Raw genomic sequence first — 6,704 nt, 5'->3', positions numbered from 1 at the left:
TGTGCTGGGGAACCCAGAACTGTCCCTGTTTGTCAGAGAAGATCTGTAGAAGATGCAGGAGCGGGGGAATTTCACACATTGCAAGTGGAGCTCAGTGATGCTAGCAGTGCAGCAGTTACAAGCCGCCATCTGGATTCAGTCGAGTATCCTGGCATGGGTGCCTAGCCTCTGACCGCTGGGATTCCACGGACACAGAGCAGGGCAGAGGGAACCAGCTCCTCTGGCAGCAAGGAAAAAACATCAAGACGCATACGCACTAATCCTTATGCACAGCAATTACAAGAAGAGAAAGCACAGACATAAAAGCATCTCCTGTCAAGCCCTTGGTGTGTCACAAAGGGAAACCCCATACTAGTCTCTTACATTTTCTTTAACCTTCCATAGTGCAAATGGTACCTTAGCCCAAGTCTCTCAATACAGAAATTTTTACAGTGAACATTCAGCGTTCTCGAGTCAGACGCTTTGCCTCACTCCTGCAATTTGGGAAGAATCAAGTCTCCTGTTGCCACTACCTCTGAGCCTCCAGAGCGTCCCCACAGCTCGCGCTGCCTGTCGCCTCCTAGATGGATTGAGATTTTGCTTCGGTGAGAGGGAGCAGTGCAGAGGGGATGGATGGATACATCAGCCAAGTCAATCAACGTTCCATGGATTCTTGTAGGAAGCCTGTTGATGGGCACCTGCTGTGGTGGCCCCTGGACCTGGAAATCAGCTGACGAAACAAGTCTAACCCTTTTCTGGGAATAAAAGTTACTGCTTGGTGCAGCGGCCAGTGCCTGAAAACCCAGTGCCGATCCTTGCCAGAAGAATCCCTCTTGATGGGAGCACATGTGCCTCTAGCTGCACTGTCTGTAATGGTGGAGCCCCATCTGAATCGCTGGCTCAGGCCAGGGCGAGTGAGTCACAGGTGCAGGACTGGAGTGGAAAGCGCTGAACTCTTTGATTTTTTTTTATTATTACTTTTTAAAATATTTTTATTTATTTATTTATTTTTGATGTTCAAGTGCTGTGTTTGGTCATGTGATTAAAACAACAACAACAACGAAAAAACAACCCAACCAATGAATGGCCTTTTGGTCATGTGATTAAAAAAAAAACCCACCCCAACCAATGGCTTCTTTCCTGAGCCGCCATCCTCGTAAACTCTTCTCTTCATCTTCAGATACCCATTGAAAAAACAAACACAAGCTAAGACATTACGCACAGTAACATACACAAAGTAAATAATAAAATACTCGTAGGGCTGATCTGTACAAACACACATGAAACAACACCTGCCTGCCCTCAGCCAGTCAGATTCCCCCGGACAATACACAGAACAGCCATGGGTGACGTTCCCCATTGCCAGAGTTAGGACTTTTCATCTCCGGTGTCACCTGACTGTAAAAATTTCCCCAAATTTCTCCATGCCCCAGCCAACAGCCAGTGAGAGGTTCCATGTTTAAGAGGGAGAGCAGGGGTCTGCCTGGCAGATGTGTGTATCTAAGAAGGGGTTGTGTATTTGCAGGGAGATGGACTGCAGGGTCTACCACACCGTTCTCATTTCTAACTTCCCTGATTCAAACACCACCATCTCACCGGTGGGGCTCCCATTGACTGGGAGAACTTAAACCAGCCTGGTGAAAGCACTAGGAAATACGCCGTAAGGAATGAAGGAGGCAGAACAGATGGGACCTAAGGATTGTTTTTCATCTCTGATGTGTAGGATTCTTTAGGCTTCATCTCTCATGGGGATGATCTAGGCGGCTTGTCAGCTACTCTAGCCACAAATAAGGTCCTGGTCCTGTTCTCTGTCTCCGAGCCGACTTCCTGAGCCTGTAGTTAGCATGAAGGACTGATCTCAGCTGTAGTTTGAAGGTTGCTCGAGAGCTCCCTTGGCTGCTGTGAGCAAGACACACCTGAGCTATCCTGGGATAGCCCATTGCTCAGAGCCTTTCAAAACAGCCTTGGGGAAGCATTAGAAATGTCCTGTGGGGAACAATCCTTCCCCCATAAATCTAACTGGTCTTTTCCATCTCCATTTCCCCACCAACAGGAAACTGTCCTTAGTCAGAAATAGTCTCGTCATCCACACTAACTCCCTCCTCCCTCTGCTCCCCCGTGGCGACGGGGCACATGATGGCAAGTATGTGGCCCAGGTCACCTAAGAACGTCTCCATCTTAAAACTGGAGTGGATTCAAGTATGTAACAATCGTCCAATCCCAGGCTGACCTGCGCAGCTTTAGAGAGGGGTTCTGGGCAAAGGTATTGAACAGATCAGCTGGGCTTGGGAACCAGTGTTCCCCAGGCATGTTGGCAAGGAGTGGTTTGCCTCCTAGCCGCTGAATGCTGTCCCTTGGCAAGCCAGCCCAGCTCCAGGAGAGCGAGGGGAGCAGCAGCAGCGGGATAACCCACCGCCTCCAGATCGCTGAAGCGTCCTTCCCAGTGACGATGCTGGAAGCAGCCAGAGCCCGGGCGGTGGCGGCTAGAAAACGAACCCTCCCCGGTTACTGCCAGGTTACTGTTAGAGCTGTTTCCTTGAGCATGACCACTCCTGACACACTGCCTTCACGGCACTTGTTCCTAGAGCAGGGTCTTGTGGGAGAAGCACAGAGCCAGTGATTCCTGACAGCTGCTTTCCCTTTTACACCTCCATTTCCCCACAGGCTGCGAGGCAGGGGTGAGCCCCATTTCACGGGGGAAACTGAGGCACAGCTGGGGAAGCAGCTCCCCGAAAGGACAACAGCAGGGAAGAAATCCAGGTGCCTTGACTCTGTCACCTGGTCTAACTGCTAGACCCACGTAGCCCAGGCCTTTGTACTGTGAATACCTTAGTACGTGCTCACTGGTGGAGTAATATCTCTTGGGTCCTTCCAACTGCGGCATCACTGTGAGGGGTTAGGCACAAAGCTGCTCCGCTTCCTTGTTGCTCAAGTCATGCTGTTCCAGAGGGTATCTCTGTTAGGAAGAGGAAGAGGTGTGTTCTTAGACCCCCAAACTGGGGCCGCCCTCCATGCCTGGACTGGGAAGCATCATGCTAAGGGGTGAAGAGAACAGAAGGTCCCCAGCAGCAGATTTGACAGAGGAGCAGGGGCTGTTTCCTTGTCCCTGCGTCAGATGCCAGATGGGAAAATGATTCCCAGGCAGAATAAAGCAGCAGTGGGCTGCAGGGAGCATGAGAATTGGCCAGTCAGCTCCTGGTTCAGTCGGCTGCTGCCTCCAGAGCTCAGAAGGTTCTTTGCAGGTGTAGATTCCAGCACTGCCTTTTCATGAGAACCAGCAATGCAGCCACCCAGGTACTGCTGCAGGGCTCTCTGACCGCTCGCTGACCCTATGACCCTGTCGCCCCACTGGGTCCTTCCTCTCTCTCTGCTCCACGGTCAGAAGCTGGTGGTTGTGGCTGCAGTGATGCGCGAGGCAGGCTGTGAATCCTTCTCACTCCTTCACAGCTGGGCTGGGGCTGTGTGGTTGTCACAGGAGAGAAAGGGGACAGGGACGCCAAGTCAGATGGTGCCACTTCGGATCACAGCCACATCGGAGGGACAGGTTCTTCTAACGAGACTAAGATCTGGCTCTCTGTCGCTCAGGACTTCAGCATGAAAACAGGATCTCTGGGTCCTCAGAGTTCATGGCTTCCTGTTGCTTTAATGACCCCTCCTTGAAACTAGACAATATTCCAATCTCCTTTTCGACCCTGCCCTGCCCAGGCCTCCCTTGGCAGTGAACGGAAAACACTTTCTTGTCCTGCCAAGAGCACAAACTGCAGACCTCAGCTGGCTGGTGTGCAGCAGAAAAGCCCAGCCTGCTCCGGCAGTGGGGGGCTAATGTGCCAGGAGGATGAGAGTCAGGTGGATGGAATACAGGAGGCACCTCAAAGTGGCAAAGGGTCAGTGTTTCCTTCCTTTCTCTAGCAGGAGCTCAGCCTGATCCCTTTCATTGCCCATCCTTAGCCTAGGTTAACAGCCTGGCTAGAACCAGCTCATGGGCTGAGTAGGTTAGTTAATCTATGAACAGTGCTTTGAAAACGTAAAGCGCTACAGTCTATAAGTGCTAAGGAGCGAGGCGGCAGCCCAGGGGCTAAGGCCTGGACTGAGAGCCAAGAGATCTGCGGTCTGCGCCTGGCTCTGCCATTGGCTCTTTGTGCGACACTGGGACGGTGACGTCCTCTCTCTGCGCCTCAGTTCTCCCTCTGTCGAGCGGGGGCCATCCCCTTTGTAAAGCGCTTTGAGATCCACGGGCAAAAAGCAGGAGACAAGTGCTAAGAGTTGTGGGCCCATCCTGCTCCCCTGGAGTCAGTAGCTCAGCCGGAGCAGAACTGATCTCTCTAGCAGTGGCAGATAGCAGGATCAAAGGGATCTATTCCCAGAGCCACCCCTAAGTGCTTTGTAGGGTGTATTCCTAGAGCCAGGGAGGCCCCAGCCCCGGGGGAAAGGCGGGTCTACCTGGCAGCCTTTCTGTCCTAGTACCTGCACAGGAAAGCAAGGAGGCGTTGGCTCCAGCTGACCCCTGAGAGGAGTTTAGAGAGGCCCCGTTGGAATTTGGCCAGGATGCCAGACTCTTAAGATAAGTGCTAGGGGCGGGGACTCTCCGGCCTTTTCCTTCCAGTGGGCCCCACTCGCACAGGGAGCGTCTCACCGACAGCTCCCTCCCCTCGCCCTGTGCCCACTACACGGATGCGTCCATGGCAAAGGAATGGGGCGAAAGGGCTGAGGTATTTTTAGCTTCACACAGTTCTGTAGCTGGCAGCAGGCTGAGGGGCCAGGTCTCTGCCGACCCAGCGTGGGAAGTGTTGTGCTCCAGGGGTTTTAATGACCACGAGGCATCAGGGTCTTGGTTTGACATCTGCAGTGGAACATCATCCAACTCCCCTGCGGTGCGTCAGCTCGGCGCCGGGGACGCTGCCCCATGACTGCTCGGAGATGGCAACCCACGGATTCTGTTTGCATCCTCCCGATGGCATGGGCGGGGGTGGGGGGCGGTCCCAAGCAGCAGGAGCCAATGAACTCTTGAGAAACAAGGATCCTGTTTTTGTGCAAATGTTCTTAGCAATAATCCAAACAGTGAGGGCAGAGTGGGAAGCAAATGTGCTGCATCAGCAAAACTCTCCGCGGCCAGCGTTTCTGGCCAAGTTTTCCTCCCTCCTTTAGAGATAAACGCGACCCACATGCGTCCATCCTGCCGCACACCAGTAACAAACCCCAGGCTCTGCTCAGGACAGTGGGATGAAGCTTCCTGTTCTCCTGAATAGTGATCCACTTTTTGACCAAGAAGGTAATGCCCATGGAAGTGCCAGGCTGGCTGAACCCACAGACTGGGGAGCCTGCCCTATGCCACCCCACCAGCCCACCTTGGAGATGCTCCGTCTCCAGGAGCTCTCTGGTGCCAACAAATAGACTGGTGAATCCCAACTGCAATGGTGGTTTTTCCACCAGGACTCCCTGACTCACTTCATGCAGGGGCATCCAGTCGGGGGAACCATGTCTGGTCCCTGGGCTGAATGCAAAGCAGCAACCAAGAGGCAAATCATTGGCAGCCTGATTGCCTGAGCCAGCTAGCAGAGAATCTCTCCAGAACCGCCCCTGTGCCAGGAGCCAGTCGGGATCCACACAGCGACTGCACAACCGGGCTCAGTTCCTCCTCACATCCAGAGCACCGAGCCTCCTACGCTGCGCACTGCTGCCTGCCTGGTCCCATGGCGTCTGGAGACCGAGACCACCACAAAGAATGGGGCCTGGGCCGAACCCGGCAAACCTCTCGCCAGGGCGTTGGGACAACGCTCCACGGCCCGTTAGGGTTCATCATGGAAACACATCAAGCCATGTTCGTCCCTGTGACTCTCTTCACAGATCTCAGTGATGGAAAAGCCCTGAGAGATCCTGCCTAGTCCATCCAAACAGCCCATACGTCCAGGGCCGGATTGTTCCCTCCAGTCTGTTCCTAATGCTTTGTGTACACAGCCTAGGGAACGGTGCTTCCACACCTGCCCTTCAAGAGACTTCCGCAGGCAGAGAGACAGCTCCTGTTCTGGCCTCCACCTGGCCGGGAATGCAAGTGGAGCCTCCAGGAGCCAGGATTCCCCATCCCTCACGCACCTGCCTCTGCCTGTGCTAGTGGGCTCTCAGTCTGTTGCTAACCCAGGCAGGCTGTCCCTGGTGGGCTGTGGGGTTTAGGCCAGAACCTCAGACCTACCGTGGGGCAGGGGGTTATTTGGTGATTCCGAAGACAGCAAGAAAAGGGTTTATGTAAGTGCATTAAAAACCACAGCCATTCCCACGGCTCTGTCTAGGTGAGCTGGGAGGCCACATGCTTTTCTAGTGCAGTAGCCAGGCGAATTGTGAATTCTCACAAGGAGAATAATTAATAAATAAATAAGTTACCGCGGGAAGCTGTCTCTTCCCAGGCCGGGCCCCTGTGCGGCCAGCGTTCTAGCACGAGTGGCATGCACGGCACCCTGTGGGAGTGGGGCTGCGGGGGCTTGCTGGACTCCTTCACCTGCTCCTGCAGTCCTCTCGCAGGCAAAAACTCCCAGGCCCCCACCCCCCCAGATTAGGATCAAAGCTTGACCCGGACAGGAGCTGGAGCCTGTCGTCCCTACCAGCTCGTCTCTAGCAGTACAATGGGATCAGGGAGTTTGGGGTGCACGGGGGATGGTGGGATGGGTGTGCTGGGGTGCCAGGATGGAAAGATTCGGGCTGAGATGGGGTGGTGGGGAGTTCAAGAGGTGCTG

This window comes from Mauremys reevesii, linkage group 25 (assembly GCF_016161935.1).
Source record: "Mauremys reevesii isolate NIE-2019 linkage group 25, ASM1616193v1, whole genome shotgun sequence".
Lineage (NCBI taxonomy): Eukaryota > Metazoa > Chordata > Testudines > Geoemydidae > Mauremys > Mauremys reevesii.
Note: the sequence above shows the minus strand (reverse complement) of the source record.